This window comes from Heterodontus francisci, chromosome 6 (assembly GCF_036365525.1).
Source record: "Heterodontus francisci isolate sHetFra1 chromosome 6, sHetFra1.hap1, whole genome shotgun sequence".
In the NCBI taxonomy this organism is placed as follows: domain Eukaryota; kingdom Metazoa; phylum Chordata; class Chondrichthyes; order Heterodontiformes; family Heterodontidae; genus Heterodontus; species Heterodontus francisci.
Window position 1 is genome coordinate 55077008 of NC_090376.1, and position 22190 is coordinate 55099197.

A 22190-nucleotide genomic window follows, 5' to 3' on the forward strand; every position below is an offset into this window, starting at 1 on the left:
GAACAGCTGTGGTCCAAGCACTGATCCTTGCAATACCCCACTTGTAACAGCCTGCCATCCTGAGAATGACCCATTTATTGCCTCTCTGCTTTCTGTTTGTTAACCAATTTTCAATCCATAGCAGTATATTACCTCCAATCCCATGTGCTCTAATTTTGTTTACTAACCTCCTGTGTGGGACCTTATCAAAAGCCTTCTGAAAATCCAAATGCACCACATCCACTGGTTCTCCTTTATCTATGCTACAAGTAACATTCTCAAAAAACTCCAACAGGTTTGTCAAACATGATTTCCCTTTCACAAATCCATGTTGACTCTGCCCAATCATGTAAATTAACTCTTCTCACCCTATTCCCATATCCCTCTATTCCCTCCTTTCATATAACAGTCTAATTCCCTTTTGAATGCTCCAATTGAAACTGCCTCCACTGCACTCTCAGGCAGCGCATTCCAGACCTTAACCACTCGCGTGAAAAAGTTCTTCCTCATGTCGCTTTTGCTTCTCTCACCCATTACTTTAAATTTGTGCTCTTTCATTCTTGATTCTTTCACGAATGGGAACAGTTTCTTCCTATCTACTCAGTCCAGACCCTTCATGATTTTGAATACCTCTATCAAATCACCTCTCAGCCTTCGTTTCTCCAAGGAAAACAGTTCCAACTTTTCCAATCTATCTTCATTACTGAAATTCTTCATCCTGGAAGCATTCTCGTGAATCTTTTCTACACTCTCTCCAATGCTCTCACATCTTTCTTAAATTGCGGCGCCCAGAACTGGACGCAATACTCCAGCTGAGGCCAAACTAGTGTCTTATATAAGTTCACAATAACTTCCATGCTCTTGTACTCTATGCCCCTATTAACAAAGCCCAGGATACTGTATACTTTATTAACCGCTCTTAACCTGTCCTGCCACGTATGTACTACTTGTTCATCCAATTTTATTAGTGGAAGTTGAGAACAGAATACCCAAAAGAATGTGTATCTATGTACTGTCCTCATCCCAATGCACTTTAAGGAAATTATTTATCATAGTTGTTGTGTAGGGAAGCAATTTTCTCACAGCGAGATCCCACTAGCCGTAATGAAATTTATGATAAATTAACTTAGTTTAGCGGTATGGGTTGTGGATTGAAGGTTGGCCAGGACACCAGAAGAATTCCCCACAGTTCCTTTCCTCAGTATTGCACGGAAGATCTAGCCGGATAACATATGTTATCTTGGTAAAGGGGTTTATGCCCAAAGACCATCGACAGCATGCAGAGTAGAAAGATCCCAATCAGTGTGCACTGCTGATTTGAAGCCATGCTGCTATTTAACAACTCCACATTCCACCCAATGTCAACAACCTTATACAGCTTACAATAACATTAAACAATATGAAGGACACGCACCCTGACCACCGCCTGCACCCCGCCCTCCCCCAGTGCTATTTAAAGGGATTGTGAAGTACTTACAGGTTAGCTGCTGGATTGTTCCTTCTGACTGCTGGTACAATTTTTCAAGGTTTCCTATACAGTACTCTACTGAGAGTAGTCTTGCAGTACTTTTTGTGTCATTTAAAATATTGTGCTGAAAGAAGTTGGTTACAGTCATGGTAGCACTACTTTGTGAATTGAGCATGGTTTGGAGAATGAAGCAAGGCCACGTAGAGCAGCACAAGTTGCTAGAAGTGGGGAGGAGGAAGTGGACCAGGTCATTCAGAAAGAAACCATATCTGCAGAGTGTCTTCAGGGAACAATTCTCTTACCTGAACTTCAGCAGCAACCAGTGCACGAGGAGGTTGTGAGTGAAATCTGTCAATTGCTGCAGACTAAAAGCAGGGTAAGGACAACATTGCTTGTCGCTCTTAATTTTTATGCCTCTGGCTCCTTTCAGGAAGCTGCTGTAGAATAAGCAACATCTTAGTGTGCAGCATGCTGCTGCATGAGGTAGGTTATTGAGACTCTATACAACTAGAAACACATTCATCTTTCATCGCATTCACTCTTGCCAGAGACAAGGAGGAGTGAGCACAAGTTTTCTATAGATTGTTCAAACCTGAAATCCATACAAGATGCACATGTCAGGTGGTTATGGAAAGGAACCACACCACAACAAGCCATACCCTGCATATATGAACATAGAAGCACCAATTTAAAAGAATGCCAAGCCTCACTATTCCTCCATTATTTAATCTAAGTCAGGCCAGTTTACATACAGACGTTTCTGCAGAAAAATAGAAACGCTGTGGAGCATCAATGGGGGATAGCACATAGCTGGCTTAATCAGCAACAATCAGTTGTCAATCACCAGACTGGCTTGCTCACATTAAGCAGTACCATGCCTCTCTCTCCTTAACCAAAGTATCATCCTTACAGCAACAAAAACAAGAAATGCTGGATTCACTCAGCAGGTCTGGCAGCATCTGTGGAAAGAGAAGCAGAGTTAACGTTTCGGGTCAGTGACCCTTCCTCGGAACTCTTAGAGTACAGCTACAAATTTAGGCTCCTTTTTCAGAACAATTTCCTTCATCCAAGAACATCCACACAACTATCACTTCCTTCCACCCCAACCTTCCCCCATCAACAATCTACTCTAGTGTGAATCCTCATCTTTCTATAATTTCTCTGCCATCACCATCCTTCCCTTACCTCTCCAAACTCATCTAATCAACAAGATTCACTTCTTGCTCCTTTGATCCCTTCCCATGCAACTTTTGGATCACTCAACTCTCCTTCCTGACAACCAAGCTACCTCACATAAAATGTTTCCCTTTCTACACACATCATCCCTTTAAAACTGCTGTCAACAATCCTCAGACTAATTTTAAAAAAGCCCTCAATCCATTTCTCCTTTCCAGCTACAGCCCCATTTCTAACCTCCAAGTGCTCGCTAATGTTTTTGACGGTGCCATCACCCCCTAGTTCCTTACCCAAGTGCTTAATTCTCCAACAAAAATTTCTCCAGTAAAACTTCCACCCTTCCTGAACACAGAAACAGCCCAAAGTCACCAATGACATCATCTGTGACCCACCATGATGTCCGTCCTTGTCCTCTGTGGTGTTCAATAAGGTCGATCACACCATCCCACTCTTCTGTTGTCCAACTCTATGGGATTGCCCTTGCATGGTTCCATTTCTACCTATCTGTACAGGACCAGTGCTTTTCTATCAATGGTTTATTTCCTTCTCTCATGTCGGTCAAAAGGATATATCCTTCGGTCCCTCCTCTACCTTATCTACACACTATCTTTTGGAGACATTGGTTGCAAGGATGAGGCCAATTCCATGTGCACTGACAACACTCATCTTGACCTCTCCACACCTTCTTCTCAACAGCCCCCATGTTATCAGACCACATGTCTAAAAGGCTCTGGATGAATCACAACTTTCTGCAACTAGATAACAGAAAGATTTAACCCATCATCTTCAGCAATGCCCCAAGCTCCATTCTCAGTTTGAGACAAACCATTCAACTCTGGCACTCTGTTCTAACCCAAGCTGAGCTTTAAACCCCACAATTACCAAACATAAAAGTCCTAAGTGCTTCATAGAGACATGACCACTGAGCAAAACGGCAAACTCAACCCTGCAAATTCTTCCTTACTAACATCCGAGGGTTTGTGCCAAAATTGGGAGAGCTGTCCCACAGACTAGTCAAGCAACAGCCTGACACAGTCACACTCACAGAATCATACCTTGTTGACTATGTCCCAGACACCACCATCACCATCCCTAGACATGTCCTGTCCCACTGGCAGGACAGACTCGCCAGAGGTGGCAGCAGAGTGGTAACTCAGGAGGGAGTTGCTGTGGGAATACTTAACATTGACTCTGGACCCCATGAAGTCTCGCGGTATCAGGTCAAACACGGGCAAGGAAACCTCCTGCTAATTACCACCTACCGCCCCCACCCTCCCCCCTGCCATATCGGCTGATGAATCAGTGCTTCTCCATGTTGAACATCACTTGGAAGAAGCACTAAGGGTAGCAAGGGGGATTTCAATGTTCATCACCAAGAGTGGCTCAGTAGCATGACAACTGACCAAGCTGGCCGAGTCCTAAAGGACATAGCTGCTAGACTGGGTCTGTGGCAGGTGGTGAGGGAACCATCAAGAAATAAAAACCAACAAGAAATATAGTTCAGCAATAACTTGCTCCCTGATGCTCAGTTTGGGTTCCACCAAGGCCACTCAGCTCCAGACCTCATTACAGCATGGACAAAAGAGCTGAACTCAAGAGGTGAGGTGAGAGTGACTGCCCTTGACATCAAGGCAGCATTTGACCAAGTATGGCATCAAGGGGCCCTTGCAAAACTGAAGTTAATGGGAATCAGGGGGAAAACTCTCCGCTGGTTGGAGTCATACCTAGCACAAAGGAAGATGGTTGTGGTTGTTGGAGATCGATCATCTCAGTCGCGGGAGTTTCTCAGGGTAGTGTCCTAGGCCCAACCATCTTCAGCTGCTTCACCAATGACCTTCCCTCCATCATAAGGTCAGAAATGGGGATGTTCGCTGATGATTGCATAATATTCAGCACCATTCGCAACTCCCCAGAATCTGAAACAGCCCGTGCCAGTATGCAGCAAAACCTTGACAACATCCAGGCTTGGGCTGATAAGTGGCAAGTAACATTTGCGTCACACTGCCAGGCAATGACCATCTCAAACAAGAGAGAATTTAATCATCTCCCCTTGACGTTCATGGGCATTGTCATCGCTGAACCCCCCACTATCAATCATGGGGGTCATCACTGACCAGAAACTGAACTGGACCAGCCACATAAATGCTGTGGCTATAAGAACAGCTCAGAAGCTGGGAATTCTGTGGCGAGTAACTCACCTCCTGACTCCCTAGTGCCTAGCAGATGGTGGACAGGCATAAGTCAGGAGTGTGATGGAATATTCTCCACTTGCCTGGATAGCTGCAGCTCCAACAACACTCAAGAAGCTCAACATCATCCAGGACAAAGCAGCCCGCTTGATTGGCACCCCATCCACCACCTTCAACATTCACTCCCTCCACCACTGATGCACAGTGGTAGCATTGTGTACCATCTACAAGACGCACACCAGCAACTCACCAAAGCTCCTTTGACAGCACCTTCCAAACCCGCAACCTCTATCACCTAGAAGGACAAGGGCAGGAGATGCATGGGAACACCACCACTTGCAAGTTCCCCTCCAAGCCACGCATCATCCTGACTTGAAACGACATCGCTGTTCCCTCACCGTCGCTGGGTCAAAATTCTGGAACTCCCTTCCTAAAGGCACTGTTGGTGTACCAACAGCCCAAGGACTGCAGCGGTTCAAGAAGGCAGCTCACCACCACCTTCTCAAGGGCAATTAGGGATGGGCAATAAATGCTGGCATAGCCAGTGATGCCCCTATCCCCCAAACAAATAAAAAAAGGGAGATATTAATAGGGGGTGACCAAAAGTTTGGTCAAAGAGCTGTGTCTTAAAAGAAGTAAGGGAGGTGAGGTTATAAGGTTGCAGGAGGTTGCAGAGATAGCAAGAGGGGAGGCCATGAAGAAATTTAAACACAGGGGAGAATTTAAATTTGAAGCATGGGGGACCAGGGGCCAATGTAGGCCAGCAAGAGGGATGATGGGTGCATGAGACTTGGTACAGCATATGATATGCACAGCAAAGATTAGGATGAGCTGAAATTTATAGATGGCAGAAGATGGGGGTCAGCCAGGAGAGCATTGGAATAGTCAAATATGGAGGTGACAAAGGCTTGGATAAGGATTTCAACAGCAGCTGGGTTGAGGTATAGGTAGAGCAGGTAAAGTCACAAAGGCACAAGTAAATAGGGTGATGGAATCAGTGGCAATGGCACAGAGCTCGTAGCAGAAGCTGAACATGACAACTTTGATCTTCCCAAAGTATGGCAGGAGCATCACAGAATCATGGAATGGTTACAGCATAGGAGGAGGAAACTCAGCCTGTCATGTCTATGCCAGCTCTCTGCAAGAGCAACTCACCTAGTTACACTCCCCTGCCTTTTCCCCGTAGCCCTGCCAACTTTTTCTCTTCAGATAATTATCCAGTTCTCTTTTGAAGGCCTCGATTGAATCTGCCTCCACCACACAGGCAGTGCATAAAAAAGATTTTCCTCATGTCGCTGTTGCTTCTTTTGCCAATCACCTTAAAGAGGTATGCTCTGTTTCTGGATCCTTTGGCCAAGACAAACAGTTTCTTCTTATCAACTCTGTCAAGACCCCTCATGATTTTGAACACCTCTATCAAATCTCCTCTTATAACCGACCCAGCTTCTCTAACCTATCCAGGCAACTAAGTTCCTCATCCCTGGAACCATTCTTGCGAATCTTTTCTGCACCCTCTCTAATGCTTTCACATCCTTCCTGAAGTGTGGTGCCCAGAACTGGACACAATACTCCAGTTGAGGGAGACCCAGTATTTTATACACATTTATCATAACTTCCTTGTTTTTGTACTCTATGTCCCTATTTATAAAGTCCAGGATCCCATATGCTTTATTAATCGCTTTCTCAACCTGTCCTGTCACCTTCGATGATTTGTACATATACACCCTCAGGTCCCTCTGCTCCTGCAGCCTCTTTACAATTGTACCCTTTAATTTATAATGCCCTTCCTCGTACTTCCTACCAAAAATGAATCACGTCACACTTTTCTGCATTAAATTCAATGGCCACTTCTGCCCATTCCACCAGCCTGTCTCCGTCTTCTTGAAGTTTATCACTATCCTCCTCACAGGAAATTGAAACTCATCCAAGACTAGATGTCAGACAAGCAGCCCAATGACACAGACAGTAGAGGAGGTATAGAGAGGTGACAGAAAAGTAGAGCTTGGTATCAATGTACATCTGGAAGCCAACCACATGTCACCAACGGGCTGCATGTTCAAGGATGCTCCAAAGATAAATCCTTGAGGCACACCAAAGGTAATGGCACTGAGGTAGGAAGAAAAGCCATTGCTGGCCATGCTCTGGCTATGATGTGATACATAGAAATAGAATCATATGAACGCAGTCCCACCAAGCTGGACAAAAGAGAACTGTTTTAAGAGGTTGGCATGGTTAACCAATTCAAAGGCTGCAAAGAGGCCTAGAAGGGACAATGCATTATGTTCTGACAGGAACAGAACCCTGTTTAGAAAAAGTTTCAAAAAGCGAGTTTTGGAAAAGCTGGGCACAGATGTGCAGGTGACATATTCATAGACTTGAGAGGGAAAGATAACTGGAGATGGGCAGTAGTTTGGAAGGACAAAGGGTTCAAGGGTGAGCTTTCAAGAAGCAGTTGATGACAGCTGTATTCAAAGGGAGGGAATAATACCTGAAGAAAAAAGGAACTATTTACAACTTCAGCTAGCATGAAGATCAGTAAGGGCTTTGGGTGGTCAGTAGTTAGTGAGAATGGGATGAAGGGAACAGAACGTGGATCTCATGCATGAGGTGAGCTCAGAGAGCATTAGGGGAGAAAAGGAAGAGATAAGAGAGAACCTGGAGAAGGACAAAGTTTCAGGACTAGTGTTGGGGTGACCCTGTGGAGGGTTTTGCTTAGTGGGGAAGGGGAAGCAGCAAAAGCAACTGATCAGATGGTCTTAATCTTGTTGACAAAGTAGTCTATGAGTTTCTCCCATGTTATTCAAGAAGGTGGAGGTGACTGGAGAGAGGGATTTAAACAAGACAGTTCAGAATAAAGAAGCCAGTGTTTATCTTTGCTCACCAGGATGATCCTCGAGTAGCGGGTGGATTTAGCAGAGGACAGTAAGGCCCAATACAGCCTGATGGTTTCAATCACATCTGATAATAGTTGGTTAAAGCAGATAGGATCAACAGTGCACCTTGGACTTGGAGTTAAGATGGAGGCTAGAACATGGGGAGTGACCAGGATGGTACAGCATAAAGATTTGGCTGGGGACAGCAACATCAAAAAGGTGGAAATGAGGCAATGTTTGAGCAAAATCAATGAGATGTCATGGCTAGGTTAGGCAGCTGAGAGTTTGAAAGCACAATTGTAAGTGACCTGGGGAAGAGTTTTCTTCCCCCTGGTAGACATAGAAAGAAGTGGGGTTGGAAGGCAATAGAGGATGCGAATACTGAGGAATGCAAGGAAGTGACCAGATAATGATGGTCTATGATCATTGAGGCAAAGTAGAGAAACCATGGAAGATGGCAAGGTCAAATGGTATGGCCATGAAAACAGGAAAGAATAATTTATATGGGAGTGGTTTAGAGTGAACAGGAGGGAAGTGAAGTCAGAAGAAAGAGGGTAAGGGGAGTTAAGATGCAAACCAAAATCAAAGGATGCACAGTAGTGCAGCAGGGAATGAAAGGTTGGAGGATATCTTAGAGAAAATGCAGAGAAGGCTTGGTGAAGGCAGACGATGATTATTTTAAAGGAAAGGTGATGGGGTTGAGTAAGATAAGCTGGTTGGAGAAGGTGAGAGAGCAGTAGGGGAAGAGACCAAGGTGCAACTTGGGGATAAGAGCCAAAGAGTCACTGTGACAGTTTCATGGCAGCAGTGCAATGGGGCATCGGGCAAGGGTGGAGATGGTAGATAATACAGCAAGATGTGTTTCAGATGCAACAACTTGCACTGAGATAGCACCTTTAAAACAGAAATTGTCCCAACTTGTGTTGCAGAGTAATAGTACAGACACAGAATAAGCCTTGTTAAGAAATTATATGCCAAAAATCAGAAGCAAAAAGATATTCGGCACATCACATAAAAACAAGAGAGTGATGTCTGATGACTTGATAAAAAAATGGTTTGGAGAAAATGGAATGGATTGTGAGAAAGCTTCAGAGTTGGGCCAAGGCAGTCACAAATAGTGACTAAAATGGGAAAGTTGTCTTTTGAGGAAAGGTTGGACAGGCTAGGCTTGTATCCATTGGAGTTTCGAAGAGTAAGAGGCGACTTGATTGAAACATACAAGATTCTGAATGGGTCTTGACAGGGTGGATGTGCAAAAATCAGGAGCTTCCTGTCTTCTGTCATGAACTGAGCAGGATCTTCAACATGATCATCTCCAGTTGGAGAATTCCCCTCTAACAGGAGCTGCAGATATCTTGGGAGAGCCATTGAGGAATCCACACTTCCACGAGCACAGTTTCAAGAGGCTTCAGAAAGAAGCGGCCCTGGCTGGCAAGGTGACAGAATCAAGGACATATTAAATGGTGCAGGAGCAGACTGGATGTCACTAGCAGCTCTGGCACAACACATGTCCTGGTACAGTGTCTGGCTCATGGCCAAAGCCACCATGACGTGAAAAGAAACATGGCTCTAAATGCACTAGGTGTGTCGAGGAGGCTGAAGCATGTGGGGCGATCTCATCCAAACTGACCTTCGTTCGGACGGAATTTCTCATATGCACGAGACCGCGAAACCGCCCTTGGGAGCCAGCACCTCACAATTTAACCCACCTCAGAAATCCCTTCCGTCTAATCCACTCTGCATAGAAGGGTTTCCTATACGGGTTATTGCTGCACACTCTCCACTTCATCATCCTCTTCTGTCTTCTGGACACGTCCTGGCGTACCATCTTGCCATTCAGAGGAGGCAGGGAACCCACTGGACTTCAAGGGAGTCCTCTCCTTTTCTATTCGGGATTTGGTGTGCAGGGTGTTGCACAAAACACTCCCACACAATAAGTCTTTAAGCAGATTCACGAACTCCCAGGCCACGCACAATTTCCGTGGCCTGAATGAGTCTGTGTTTCACATGGATGCAGAACATGAGCGGTTGCAGCCTCTGTTCCACTCTTTGAAGGGGATCCTCCTCAATTTTTAGCTGCACTTCAGTCCCACACTCACACACCTGACCTTTGGCCACCTGATGCAGAGAGGAGCGGGCATGTTAAAAGCACCTCCCCAAGGGACTGTCCTTTGGCCTGGCCAAGGCGGTCCAGGCAGTGTGCAGTCCGGAGATCATTTGGTCCAACTGCCTGTTGCTCTTCCGCAGTTATGCTTGTATCTGGGTGTCCCTGGAAAGGGAGCATGCAGTGTCCACCCAACACAATTGAAGTTTTCTGCAACTGGCGGACAATTGAGGGACTAGGGTGCATCATCAGCCTCCAGAACCAATTTTAATCTGATTTGATAAGTTTCACTCTTTTAAAAAAAAATGCTTTATTTACAGTTTATTGGTTGTGCTTCTTTAAGAAGGGGACACTTGTTGCCTCTTTATGACGGTGATATCAGTCATTAATCACTGAATTACATAAAAGGGGAAGCACATCATGGTCACAGTCAGAGGAAAGTCAATGATATCAAAGAAATTTATTTAAAGAGTGAGAGTGACTGAAAGCAGAAAAGATGTAGTTCAGTGGAGTTAAGATGTAGGTTGTAATCGCTGAAGATGAGAAGTACCTGGGTACATGGCTAAAGAGAAAGGTATGGTAGGAGATCTTGATGAGAAAAATTATTATGGGTCTTGGGAGGAAGGACAAATAGAATTTGAGCGAGATGGGAGGGATGCAAGAGGGTGAACTGCTTGGCAGAGGAGAAGATGCCAGAGCAATAGAAGAGAGAGACTGTGGTGTAACTTAGCGATGAGCTACACCATCACCAGAGGTTTAGCTGGGGCAGGCAAGGCAGGAAGGCTTCAGTGAAGCCACCTGTAAGCCAAGTCAGAATGTCAACAAACTCATCCCCGACGAGATCATTAACAGAAAGAGCCTCATTTGAGAGGCAGTGAGCATTCATGATGGCAATGTGAAGCAGGGTGGTGACTGTTTATATGCTTGCTGGGTTGGAGGGACAAGTAAGTAGGATGGGGAGGAGTGACAAGCAACATAGAAGCATAGGAAATAGGAGCAGTAGGCCATTTGGCCTCTCAAGCCTGTTCCGCCATTCAACTAGATCATGGCTGACCACCTACATCAACACCATTTTCCTGCACTTGAATATATAGAAATCTATCGATCTCTGTCTTGAATATACTCAATGACTGAGGCTTCAGTACCCTCTAGGGTAGAGAATTCCAAAGATTCACCATCCTCTGAGTGAAGGAATTCCTCCTCACCTCAGTCCTAAATGATCCACCTCTTATTCTGAAACTGTGTCCCCTGGTCCTGGAAGCCCCCCTCCCCGCCACAGCCAGGGGAAACATCCTTCCTGCATCTATCCTGTCAAGCCCTATAAGAATTTTGCATGCTTCAATGAGATCACCTCTCATTCTTATAAATTCAAGAAAATATAGTCTCCTCAATCTCTCATCAAACAATCCTGCCATCCCAAGGATCCATCTGTGAACCTGCGTTGCAATCACTCTGTGGGAAGTATATCCTTCCTTAGGTAAGGAGACCAAAACTGCACACAATCATCCAGGTGCAGTCTCACCAAGGCTCTATACAATTGAAGCAAGACTTCTTTACTCCAGTACTCAAATGCTCTTGTAATAAAGGCCAACATATCATTTGCCTTCCTAATTGCTTGCTGCACCTGCATGTTAGCTTTCAGTGACTCAAGAACAATGACACCAAGGTCCCTTTGGACATCAACATTTACCAATCTCTCACCCTTTAAGAAATACTCTGCATTTCTGTTTTTCCTACGAAAGTGGATAACTTCACCTTTGTCCACATTATATTCCATCTGCCATATTCCTGCCCACTCACTTAGCCTGTCTAAATCCCCTTGATGCTTCTTTGTGTCCTCCTCACAACTCACATTTCCACCTAGTTCTGTGATCAGCAAACTTGGAAATGTTACATTTGGTCCCACATCCTAATCATTGATATAGATTGTGAATAGCTGGGGCCCAAGCACTGATTCTCGGAGGACCCCACTAATAACAGCCTACCAACCTGAAAATGACCCATTTATTACTCTGTTTTCTGTCCAGTAACCAATTCTCAATCCATGCCAGTATATCAGCCCCAATCCCATGTGCTCTAATTTTGTTTACTAACCTCCTGTGTGACACCTTATTAAAAAGCCTTCTGAAAAATCCAAATGCACCACATCCACTGGTTCCCCCTTATCTATTCTGGTAGATACATCCTCAAAAAACTCCAACAGGTTTGTCAAATGTGCTTTCCCTTTCATAAATCCATGTTGACTCTACCCAATCCCACCATTATTTTCTAAGTGTCCAGTTATCACATCCTTTATAATAGATTCCAGCATTTTCCCTACTGATATTAAGCTAACAAGTCTGTAGTTCTTCATTTCCTCTTCCCCTCCTTTCTTAAATAGTGAGGTTACATTTGCTACCTTCCAATCTGTAGGAACCGTTCCAGAATCTATAGAATTTTGGAAGATGACCACCAACGCATCCACTATCTCTACAGCCACCTCTTTCAACACTCTGGGATGTAGATCCAGGGGATTTAGCAACTTTGAGTCCCATTAATTTCTCCAGTACTACTTTTTTACCAATACTAATTTCTTTCAGTTCCTTATTCTCGCTAGTTCCTTGGTTCTCTACTATCTCTGGGAGGTTTTTTGTATCTTCCTCCATGAAGAAAAACACATAGTATTTGTTTAGATTCTCTGCCATTTCCTTATTCCCCATAATAAATTCTCCTGTCGCTGCCTGCAGTGGACCCACATTTGTCTTAGCTAATCTTTTTGTTTTTACATACCTTTTACAGTCCATTTTTATGTTTCTCCCTAGTTTACTTTCATATTCTATTTTCTCTTTATCAGTTCCTTGGTCCTCCTTTGATGAATTCTCAAATGCTCCCAATCCTCAGGCTTACTACTTTTTTGGCAACTTTATAAGCCTCTTCCTTTGATTTAATACAATCTTTAACTTCTCGTTAGCCATGGTTGGATCACCTTTCCTGCTGGGTTTTTGTGCATCAAGGGAATTAGTTAGAGCAGCTAACCCCTAAGGAAAAAGAACAGATCAGAAAGGAGCAGGAACAAACCATATGGCCCCTCGAGCCTGCCCTGCCATTCAATACAATCATAGCTCTTCTTCACTTTCCCACCCATTCCCCATATCCCTCGATTCCAGAGACCAAAAATCTGTTTATCTCAGCCTTAAGAATACTCAACAATGGAGTATCCACAACCCTCTTGGGTAAAGAATTCCAAAGATTCACAACCCTCTGAACAAAGAAATTTCTCCTCATCTCAGTCCTAAATGATCGATCCCTTATCCTGAGACTATGCCCTTGCATTGTAGAGTCTCCAGCCAGGGGAAACCACCTCTCGATGTCTACCTTGTCAAGCCCCTCAGAATCTTGCATGTTTCAGTGAGATCACTTCTCATTCTTCTAAACTCCAGAGAATACAGGCCCAATTTACTCAGCATCTCATCAGAAGACAACACTCTCATCCAGAAGCCAATCTAGTGTACCTTCCCTGTACTGCATCCAATGAAGTATAACCTTTAGATATGGAGACCAAAACTGCGCACAGTACTCCATGTGTGGTCTCCCCAAAGTGTTGCAACACTGCCTTATTCTTGTACTCTAATCTCCTTGCAATAAAGGCCAACATGCCATTTGCCTTTCTAATTACTTGCTGTACCTGCATGCTAACATTTGTGTTCCTTGTACGAGTACAAAAGAACAAAGAACAGTACAGCACAGGAACAGGCCATTCGGCCATCCAAGCCTGCGCCGATCTTGATGCCTGTCTAAACTAAAATCTTCTGCACTTCTGGGGTCCATATCCCTCTATTCCCATCCTATTCATGTATTTGTCAAGATGCCTCTTAAACGTCGCCATCGTACCTGTTTCCACCACCTCCCCCAGCAGCAGGTTCCAGGCACTCACCACCCTCTGTGTAAAGAACTTGCCTCGCACATCCCCTCTAAACTTTGCCCCTCACATCTTAAACCTATGTCCCCTAGTAACTGACTCTTCCACCCTGGGAAAAAGCTTCTACTATCCACTCTGTCCATGCCACTCATAACTTTGTAAACCCCGATCAGGTCGCCCCTCCACCTCCGTCGTTCCAGTGAAAACAATCCGAGTTTATCCAACCTCTCCTCATAGCTAATACCCTCCAGACCAGGCAACATCCTGGTAAACCTCTCCTGTACCCTCTCCAAAGCCTCCACGTCCTTCTGGTAGTGTGGCGACCAGAATTGCACGCAATATTCCAAGTGTGGCCTAACTAAGGTTCTGTACAGCTGCAGCATGACTTGCCAATTTTTATACTCTAGGCCCCGACCGATGAAGGCAAGCATGCCGTATGCCTTCTTGACTACCTTATCCACCTGTGTTGCCACTTTCAGTGACCTGTGGACCTGTACGCCCAGATCTCTTTGCCTGTCAATACTCCTAAAGGTTCTGTCATTTACTGTATACTTCCCACCTGTATTAGATCTTCCAAAATGCATTACCTCACATTTGTCCGGATTAAACTCCATCTGCCATTTCTCCGCCCAAGTCTCCAACCGATCTATATCCTGCTGTATCCTCTGACAATCCTCAACAACATCCGCAACTTCACCAACCTTTGTGTCGTCCACAAACTTACTAATCAGACCAGCTACATTTTCCTCCAAATCATTTATATATACTACAAACAGCAAAGGTCCCAGCACTGATCCCTGCAGAACACCACTAGTCACAGCCCTCCATTCAGAAAAGCACCCTTCCACTGCTACCCTCTGTCTTCTATGACCGAGCCAGTTCTGTATCCATCTTGCCAGCTCACCTCTGATCCCGTGTGACTTCACCTTTTGTACCAGTCTGCCATGAGGGACCTTGTCAAAGGCTTTACTGAAGTCCATGTAGACAACATCCACTGCCCTTCCTTCATCAATCATCTTCGTCACTTCCTCAAAAAACTCGATCAAGTTAGTGAGACACGACCTCCCCTTCACAAACCATGCTGCCTCTCGCTAATAAGTTAATTTGTTTCCAAATGGGAGTAAATCCTGTCCCGAAGAATCCTCTCCAATAATTTCCCTACCACTGACGTAAGGCTCACCGGCTTATAATTTCCTGGATTATTCTTGCTACCCTTCTTAAACAAAGGAACAACATTGGCTAGTCTCCAGTCCTCTGGGACCTCACCTGTAGCCAAAGATTTCTGTCAAGGTCCCAGCAATTTCTTCCCTTGCCTCCCTCAGTATTCTGGGGTAGATCCCATCAGGCCCTGGGGACTTATCTACCTTAATGCTTTGCAAGACACCCAACACCTCTTCCTTTTTGATAATGAGATGACTGAGACTATCTGCACTCCCTTCCCTAGACTCATCATCCACCAAGTCCTTCTCTTTGGTGAATACCGATGCAAAGTACTCATTTAGTACCTCGCCCATTTCCTCTGGCTCCACACATAGATTCCCTCCTCTGTCCTTGAGTGGGCCAACCCCTTCCCTGGTTACCCTCTTGCTCTTTATATACGTATAAAAAGCCTTGGGATTCTCCTTAATCCTGTTTGCCAATGACTTTTCATGACCCCTTTTAGCCTTCCTGACTCCTTGCTTAAGTTCCTTCCTACTTTCTTTATATTCCTCAAGGGCTTCGTCTGTTCGCAGCCTTCTAGTCCTTACGAATGCGTCCTTTTTCTTTTTGACTAGGCTCACAATATCCCTCATTATCCAAGGTTCCCGAAACTTGCCAAACTTATCCTTCTTCCTCACAGGAACATGCCGGTCCTGGATTCTAATCAACTGACATTTGAAGGACTCCCACATGTCAGATGTTGATTTACCCTCAAACAGCCGCCCCCACAATCTAAATTCTTCAGTTCCTGTCTAATATTGTTATAATTAGCCTTCCCCCAATTTAGCACGTTCACCCGAGGACTACTCTTATCCTTATCCATGAGTACCTTAAAATTTACAGAATTATGGTCACTGTTCCCGAAATGCTCCCCTACTGAGACTTCGACCACCTGGCCAGGCTCATTGCCCAATACCAGGTCCAGTACGGCCCCTTCCCTAGTTGGACTATCTACATGTTTCAAGAAGCCCCCCTGGATGCTCCTTACAAATTCTGCCCCATCCAAGCCCCTAGCATTAAGTGAGTCTCAGTCAATATAGGGAAAGTTAAAATCACCCACCACTACAACCCTGTTGCTTTTACATCTTTCCAAAATCTGTCTACATAGCTGCTCCTCTACCTCCCGCTGGCTGTTGGGAGGCCTGTAGTAAACCCCCAACATCGTGACTGCACCCTTCCTATTCCCGAGCTCCACCCATATTGCCTCGCTGCATGACCCCTCCGAGGTGTCCTCCCGCAGTACAGCTGTGATATTCTCCTTAACCAAATCAACTCCCCCACCCCTTTTACATCCCCCTCTATCCCGCCTCAAGCTTCTAAGTCCTGGAACATTTAGCTGCCAATCCTGTCCTTCCCTCAACCAAGTCTCTGTAATAGCAACATCATAGTTCCAAGTACTAATCCAAGCTCTAAGAGTACAGCCAAGTCTCTCTGAACATCAACATTTAGAAAGCATAAACGGGATTGGGCAAAGTTAGCATGGGTTTACGAAAGGGAAATCATGCTTAACAAATCTGCTGGAGTTTTTTTTGAGGATGTATCTAGTCGAATAGATAAAGGGAGAACCAATGGATGTGGTGTATTTGGATTTTCAGAAGGATTTTGATAAGGTTAGTGTGCAAAATTAAAGCACATGGGATTGGGGGTAATATACTGGCATGGATTGAGAACTGGTTGACAGACAGGAATAAACGGGTCTTTTTCCAGGTGGCAGGCAGTGACTAGTGGGGTACCGCAGGGATCAGTGCTAGGGCCCCAGCTATTCACAATATATATTAATGACTTGGGTGAGGGAACTAAATGTAACATTCCCAAGTTTGCAGATGACACAAAGCTGGGGAGGAAAGTGACCTGTGAGGAGGATGCAAAGAGACTCCAATGTGATTTGGACAAATTGGGTGAGTGAGCAAATGCAGTATAACGTGGATAAATGTGAGGTTATCCACTTTGGGTGCAAATAGAAAGGCACATTATCTGAATGGTGATAGATTGGGAAAGGGGGAAGTGCAATGAGACCTGGGTATCCTCGTACACCAGTCGCTGAGGCCTTCACTGCAAGAGGATTTGAGTACAGTAGCAAGGATGTCTTACTGCAGTTATACAAGGCCTTGGTGAGACCATATCTGGAGTATTGTGTGCAGTTTTGGTCTCCTTATCTGAGGGAGGATGTTCTTGCCATGGAGGGAGTGCAAAGAAGATTTACTAGGCTGATTCCTTCCTGGGATGGCAGGATTGACATATGAGGAGAGAATGGGTCCACTAGGCCTATAGTCACAAGAGTTTAGAAGAATGAGAAGGGATCTCATAGAAACCTATAAAATTCTTACAGGACTATACAGGCTAGATGCAGGGAGGATGTTCCCAATGGCTGAGGAGTCCAGAAACAGGGGTCACAGTCTCAGGATATGGGGTATGTCATTTAGAAGTGAGATAAGGAGAAATTTCTGCACTCAGAGGGTGGTGAACCTGTGGAATTCTCTACCGCAGAAGGCAGTGGAGGCCAAGTCATTAAATATATTCAAGAAGGAGATAGAAATATTTCTTAATGCCAAAGGGATCAAGGGATATGGGGAGAAAGCAGGAACAGGGTAATGAATTAGACAATGAGCCATAATCTTTTTTGAATGGCAGAGCAGGCCCGAAGGGCCGAATGGCCTACTCCTGCTCCTATTTTTCTATGTTTCTAGAAGTTTCACACCTTTTAAAATATATTCCGTTTTTCTATTCGTACTACCAAAGTGAATAATTACACACTTCTCCACAATATACTCCTTCTGCCGCCTTGTTTCCCACTCACTTAACCTATCCATATCTCTTTGCAGCTTCATTGCGCCCTCCTCACAGCTTAGATTCCCACCTAGCTTTGCATTATCAGCAAACTTGGATACATTATCCCAGTCCCTTCATTTAAGTCATTTGTATAAATGGTAAATAGCTGAGGTCCCAGCATTGATCCTCATAGCACTCCACCAATTACAGCCTGTCAACTTGAAAATATTCTATTTATCCGCTTCCTGTCTGTTAACCAATGCTCCAGCCATGCTAATATATTACCCCCTAAATTGCATGGCACCTTATCAAATGCCTTTTGGAAATCCAAATATACTATATCTACTGGCTCACCTTTATTTACCATACTAGTTACATAAATTTGTCAAACACAATTTCTTTTTCGTTAAACCATGTTGACTGTGGTTGATCATACTATGATTTTCCCTGCATTGTTAAGAGGCCTGCTACCCGACATGTGTCCGGTTTGGGTTGGGCTCATCTTCAGGGCACGGCTTTCGGGCTCGGGTGGGGTCGAGCTGGACACACACGGTAAGTGCTCTGCTGGTAAGTACTGAAATTAAAAAACTTGCCTGAGCTGGAAGTCTGGGACGAAACTGAGTCTGCGCTGTGAGCGAGTGATGCCACTATGACGTCATCGAGCACGCGCTGCAGCTTAGTGGAGCTTCCCAGTGGGAAAGTAAGTAAAGGGATAGTCGGGTCGATCTCAGGTTGGGTCGGGCTCGGGGCAAAATCGGAGGGACTTGGGCTGGGTTGGACTCGTGTCTGCTGTGGTTCGGTCGGGTTCTTTTTTTCCCGACCTGAGCAGGCCTCTAATTGTTAAGACTCCCTTAATAATAGATTCCAGCATTTTCCCGACAACTGAAGTCTGTAGTTGCCTGTTTTCTCTCTCCCTTCTTTCTTGAATAGAGGTGTTATATTGGCTAACTTTCAATCCACTAGGACCTATCCAGAATCCAGGGAATTTTGGAAAATCATAACCAGTGCATTCAGTATCTCTGCAGCTACCTCTTTTAGAACCCATTGATTCAAGTCATCGGGTCCTTGGGAATGACCAGGTTTTAGTCCCTTTGGTTTCTCCAATACTATTTCTATGCTGATATTAATTACCTTAAATTCCTCACTTCATTAGTCCTTAGGTATTAGGTAGGCGAGGTCATTGTTGGGAGTGTAAATTGAGAAGTTGGGACTTCTACCCTTGGTAAGCCAGTGATGGATACAACAGTGGACACAATGAATACCAAGTGTAGTGTCGAGAGAGTCCAAGGAATCATTCGAGAGGGTTTCAAGGCTGGGAGTACAACAGTAGAAACAGTAGGCTAAGAAATATTAAGTGGAAAAGGATTGAAGGAGATATGATGCTGGAGAAGGGAGAGATAAAAGGAGATGTGGCAGTTTGAGAAGTACAGGAAAGAACAGAACAAGGCCCAGCAACCAAAATATAAGTACACGAATGGGTATAGGAGACCTTAAGCTATACAGGAAGGGTCTCAAGCTAAGAGTTGATACAAGGAAGGATAAACAGCCCAATATCCAGTACCTTTTTTGAGGCCAGAAGCCTTTGGGCATGAGGCACCAGCAGAATGTGGTCAGTTTCAGGCTTTAGCAGCAGTGCAAAGGCTCCTTGTGGAGCTGGTGTCAGCAGAGGTTACAGTGGTAGACAGTAAAAGAGCAAGGTCCTGTTTGGCAACTTGGGCAGCCAGCAGAGAAGCTAGGAATAATCAGAAAAGCAGAGTACAAACCAGGAGCCAGCAGAGTAGCAGCATTCAGATTTGAAAAATTAGAGAAACAGCAGAATTTGATTGAGAAAAACACTAGGTGGCTGAAGATGACAAGGAGTAAGATTTAGATTAATAACTACTTATGTTGTTATGGTGGTGTTGTACCTTGAAGCAGAGACACACTACTTTAGGGATGGAAAATAGTATGAGATTCACTTGGAGCAATAACAAAAATCATAGATGCTCTACTGTGGGGCAACAGAGAAAAAGGGGAACTTGATGGGTGGATGAGAACGAACAGAAATATCTCCGACTCAATCAAGAGCAGAGATTATGGAATGTTGGGGCTTGGCAGACACACGCAGTGGGAAAAAAATCTGCATTTTACAACTCACTATTAGTAATGATGGAGACCTACTGTACAATAAGGTATTTTCAAAACTGCTAAGATACATTGTTAACTTTTTTTTTAAACTCAAGCATCATACATCATTCCTTAAGATCAGAGTGTAGAAGATCCAGCCTTAGCAAAGTACACCTTCTGCCACACAAATATTCACCAGAACACGAAAACTTCTAAAGTAAAACGATATTCTCTATGACAAAGCATCCGAAAACCTTCCGTAAAAGTGGATCTCACCCAAAACGTCAACTGATTCCAGTCATAACTCACCAGTACATGAAAACAGTAAAATATAATCTCGAGAGAAACGCGTGACGAACAGATGGGGTTGATAATGATAACTCTTACAAAAATATTAAAGCGCCTGCTTTCTCACCAGCCGTCTCGAGGATAGATGGAGTTGGGTTTACCTCCTACCTGAATATCCACGAAAACACCATGAGAGCGCACATCTAACAAGCCTCCTGTTCCTACCAGAGGCCTAGTGTTGGAGGAAGTGGAACACGGACACAGAGGAGAGCAGCCAAGCTTTCCACATCATTCACATTTCCCATAGCAACGCCACGGGACGGCACGGCGGCTATAACGCAGGCCAACACTCCATACTCACAGGACCGACCGAGAAGCCACACCGGACTCGCTCTCCGCTCCCTGCCAGGCGCTCGGCCGGGTTTCTTTTGGGCCTCGGGACAAGCCTGCCGCTAATTCACGCTGACAGCCCCGAGCTGAAGGCCGAGTGCGGACACAGACGATGTGCTTTCCAGCGGACGGACTCTGAACCAGCTGCTGCCTCCTCCTCCTCCATCTCTTCCCCGTAGCCGTCCCGGCGTTTGATGCGCCTGCTGCCTCGGCCAAAGCCCAGCGCTGGCCGAGTCCAGTCCAGTCCGGTCCGGTCCGGTCTGATCCGGAGCTCGCGCTGAAACGGTTCTTGGTTTGAAGGATCCTCTCCGGTCCCGCGCACACTTTCACAACATTCTGTGTCCCGCGGCTGCTGCCATCTGCAGCCACGGCAGGAGCAGTGCTCAATCCCTTCAGTTACTGAATAACATACCTTGTTTATTTGTGGTAAATTAATTCCTTTAATTTAAACGGAGTTCGAGACTATGTTTCCTGTAATAAAAACAAGAAATGCTGGAATCACTCAGCAGGTCTGGCAGCATCTGTGGAAAGAGAAGCAGAGTTAACGTTTCGGGTCAGTGACCGGTTCCGAAGAAGGGTCACTGACCCGAAACGTTAACTCTGCTTCTCTTTCCACAGATGCTGCTAGACCTGCTGAGTGATTCCAGCATTTCTTGTTTTTGTTTCAGATTTCCAGCATCCGCAGTATTTTGCTTTTAGATAAATTCTGGAAATGCACAACAGCTCAGCCATCTATTAACAATTTGAATAAGTTTTCAGTTCTAATGAAGGGGTTACATCCAAACCTTAACTTGCCTTTTTGTTTTTACATATGTTGACTGATCGGTGTATTTCTGTTTCACTATGAAAGTAAAGCTGGAGGCAGTGAAGCAGAAATAGTTCAGAAATCATGGAGCAAAGGATTTGTAAAGGAGGATGATAATTTTAAATTCAATGCAATATAGAGCAGGGAACCAGTATAGGGCAGTATAGACTAGGGTACAGGTATGAGAGTTTTGTAAATTTGAAGTCTATGAAAGTATAGAGGATGGGAGAGTGGCAAGGAGAACATGGGAAAAATCTAGGCTGATTTTTCTCTTTTCCCTCCACCTGGGTACACTTCAGCAAGAGGTAGCCAAAATGCATGCTGTCAGAGCTGTCCAAAAACAGTGGTCAGTCGGCCTTCCTGATGACTCTGTTAGGAAACAAGAACTTACCTTTTTGCGGCATCCATCAAGCACTAAGGTCCACTTATGGCTACCCTTATGATTCTGCCCAGTGTAGACCAAAGACAATGAGGCAGAAGGCATGGAGATTTGCACCCCAGAAGTGTGCAGCACCAAGGGCTGGAGATGGCTTGACACAGGTCTCCACCTCTTTTTCTTCTGTTTTGCACCAAAGAAATAAATGTACCTTGGGCAAAGCAGAAAAAAAAGTTCAATCAAGTCGAGAGGTGACAAAAATCAACAATAAGGGTTTCAGCAATTACGGGTGGAGGTGGGTGCAGACATGGAAGTAAGCAGTCTTCGTGATGGATTTTTTTTACCTCATTCACCACTGAATTTCTGTCTAAAATATACTGTATAGTGCTATACGTGAATAGCTGAAATACTGAAAAATAGACTTCACCTTTCCAATCAAATTGCCAATTTTTTTTGTAATCCTCTGAATTCTATATTTTTTTTAATGGATTGGTATTGCTACTGACATGTTTCTAGGGGGCATTTTAGCTATTATTAGTTTTGCTGCAAAATAAATATTGGTCTGTCAG

At 44.7% G+C, this 22190-nt stretch overlaps 1 protein-coding gene across 6 annotated transcripts in view; it reads right to left on the reverse strand.

Moving 5' to 3' along the window:
* LOC137371320 (probable ribonuclease ZC3H12C) overlaps positions 1–20958 on the reverse strand; it is a 93462-nt gene extending 72504 nt beyond the window's left edge. For 2 of the 6 annotated variants that reach the window (XM_068033706.1, XM_068033705.1), the window contains exon 1: positions 20412–20823. The gene's annotated coding sequence lies outside the window, so the exon portion shown is untranslated. Of the gene's footprint in view, positions 1–1749; positions 1943–20177; positions 20824–20852 lie in introns of those variants that run through there. The other 4 variants (XM_068033707.1, XM_068033709.1, XM_068033710.1 and 1 more) reach the window with 4 other exon arrangements.
* Between the last annotated feature and the right edge of the window lie 1232 nt (positions 20959–22190).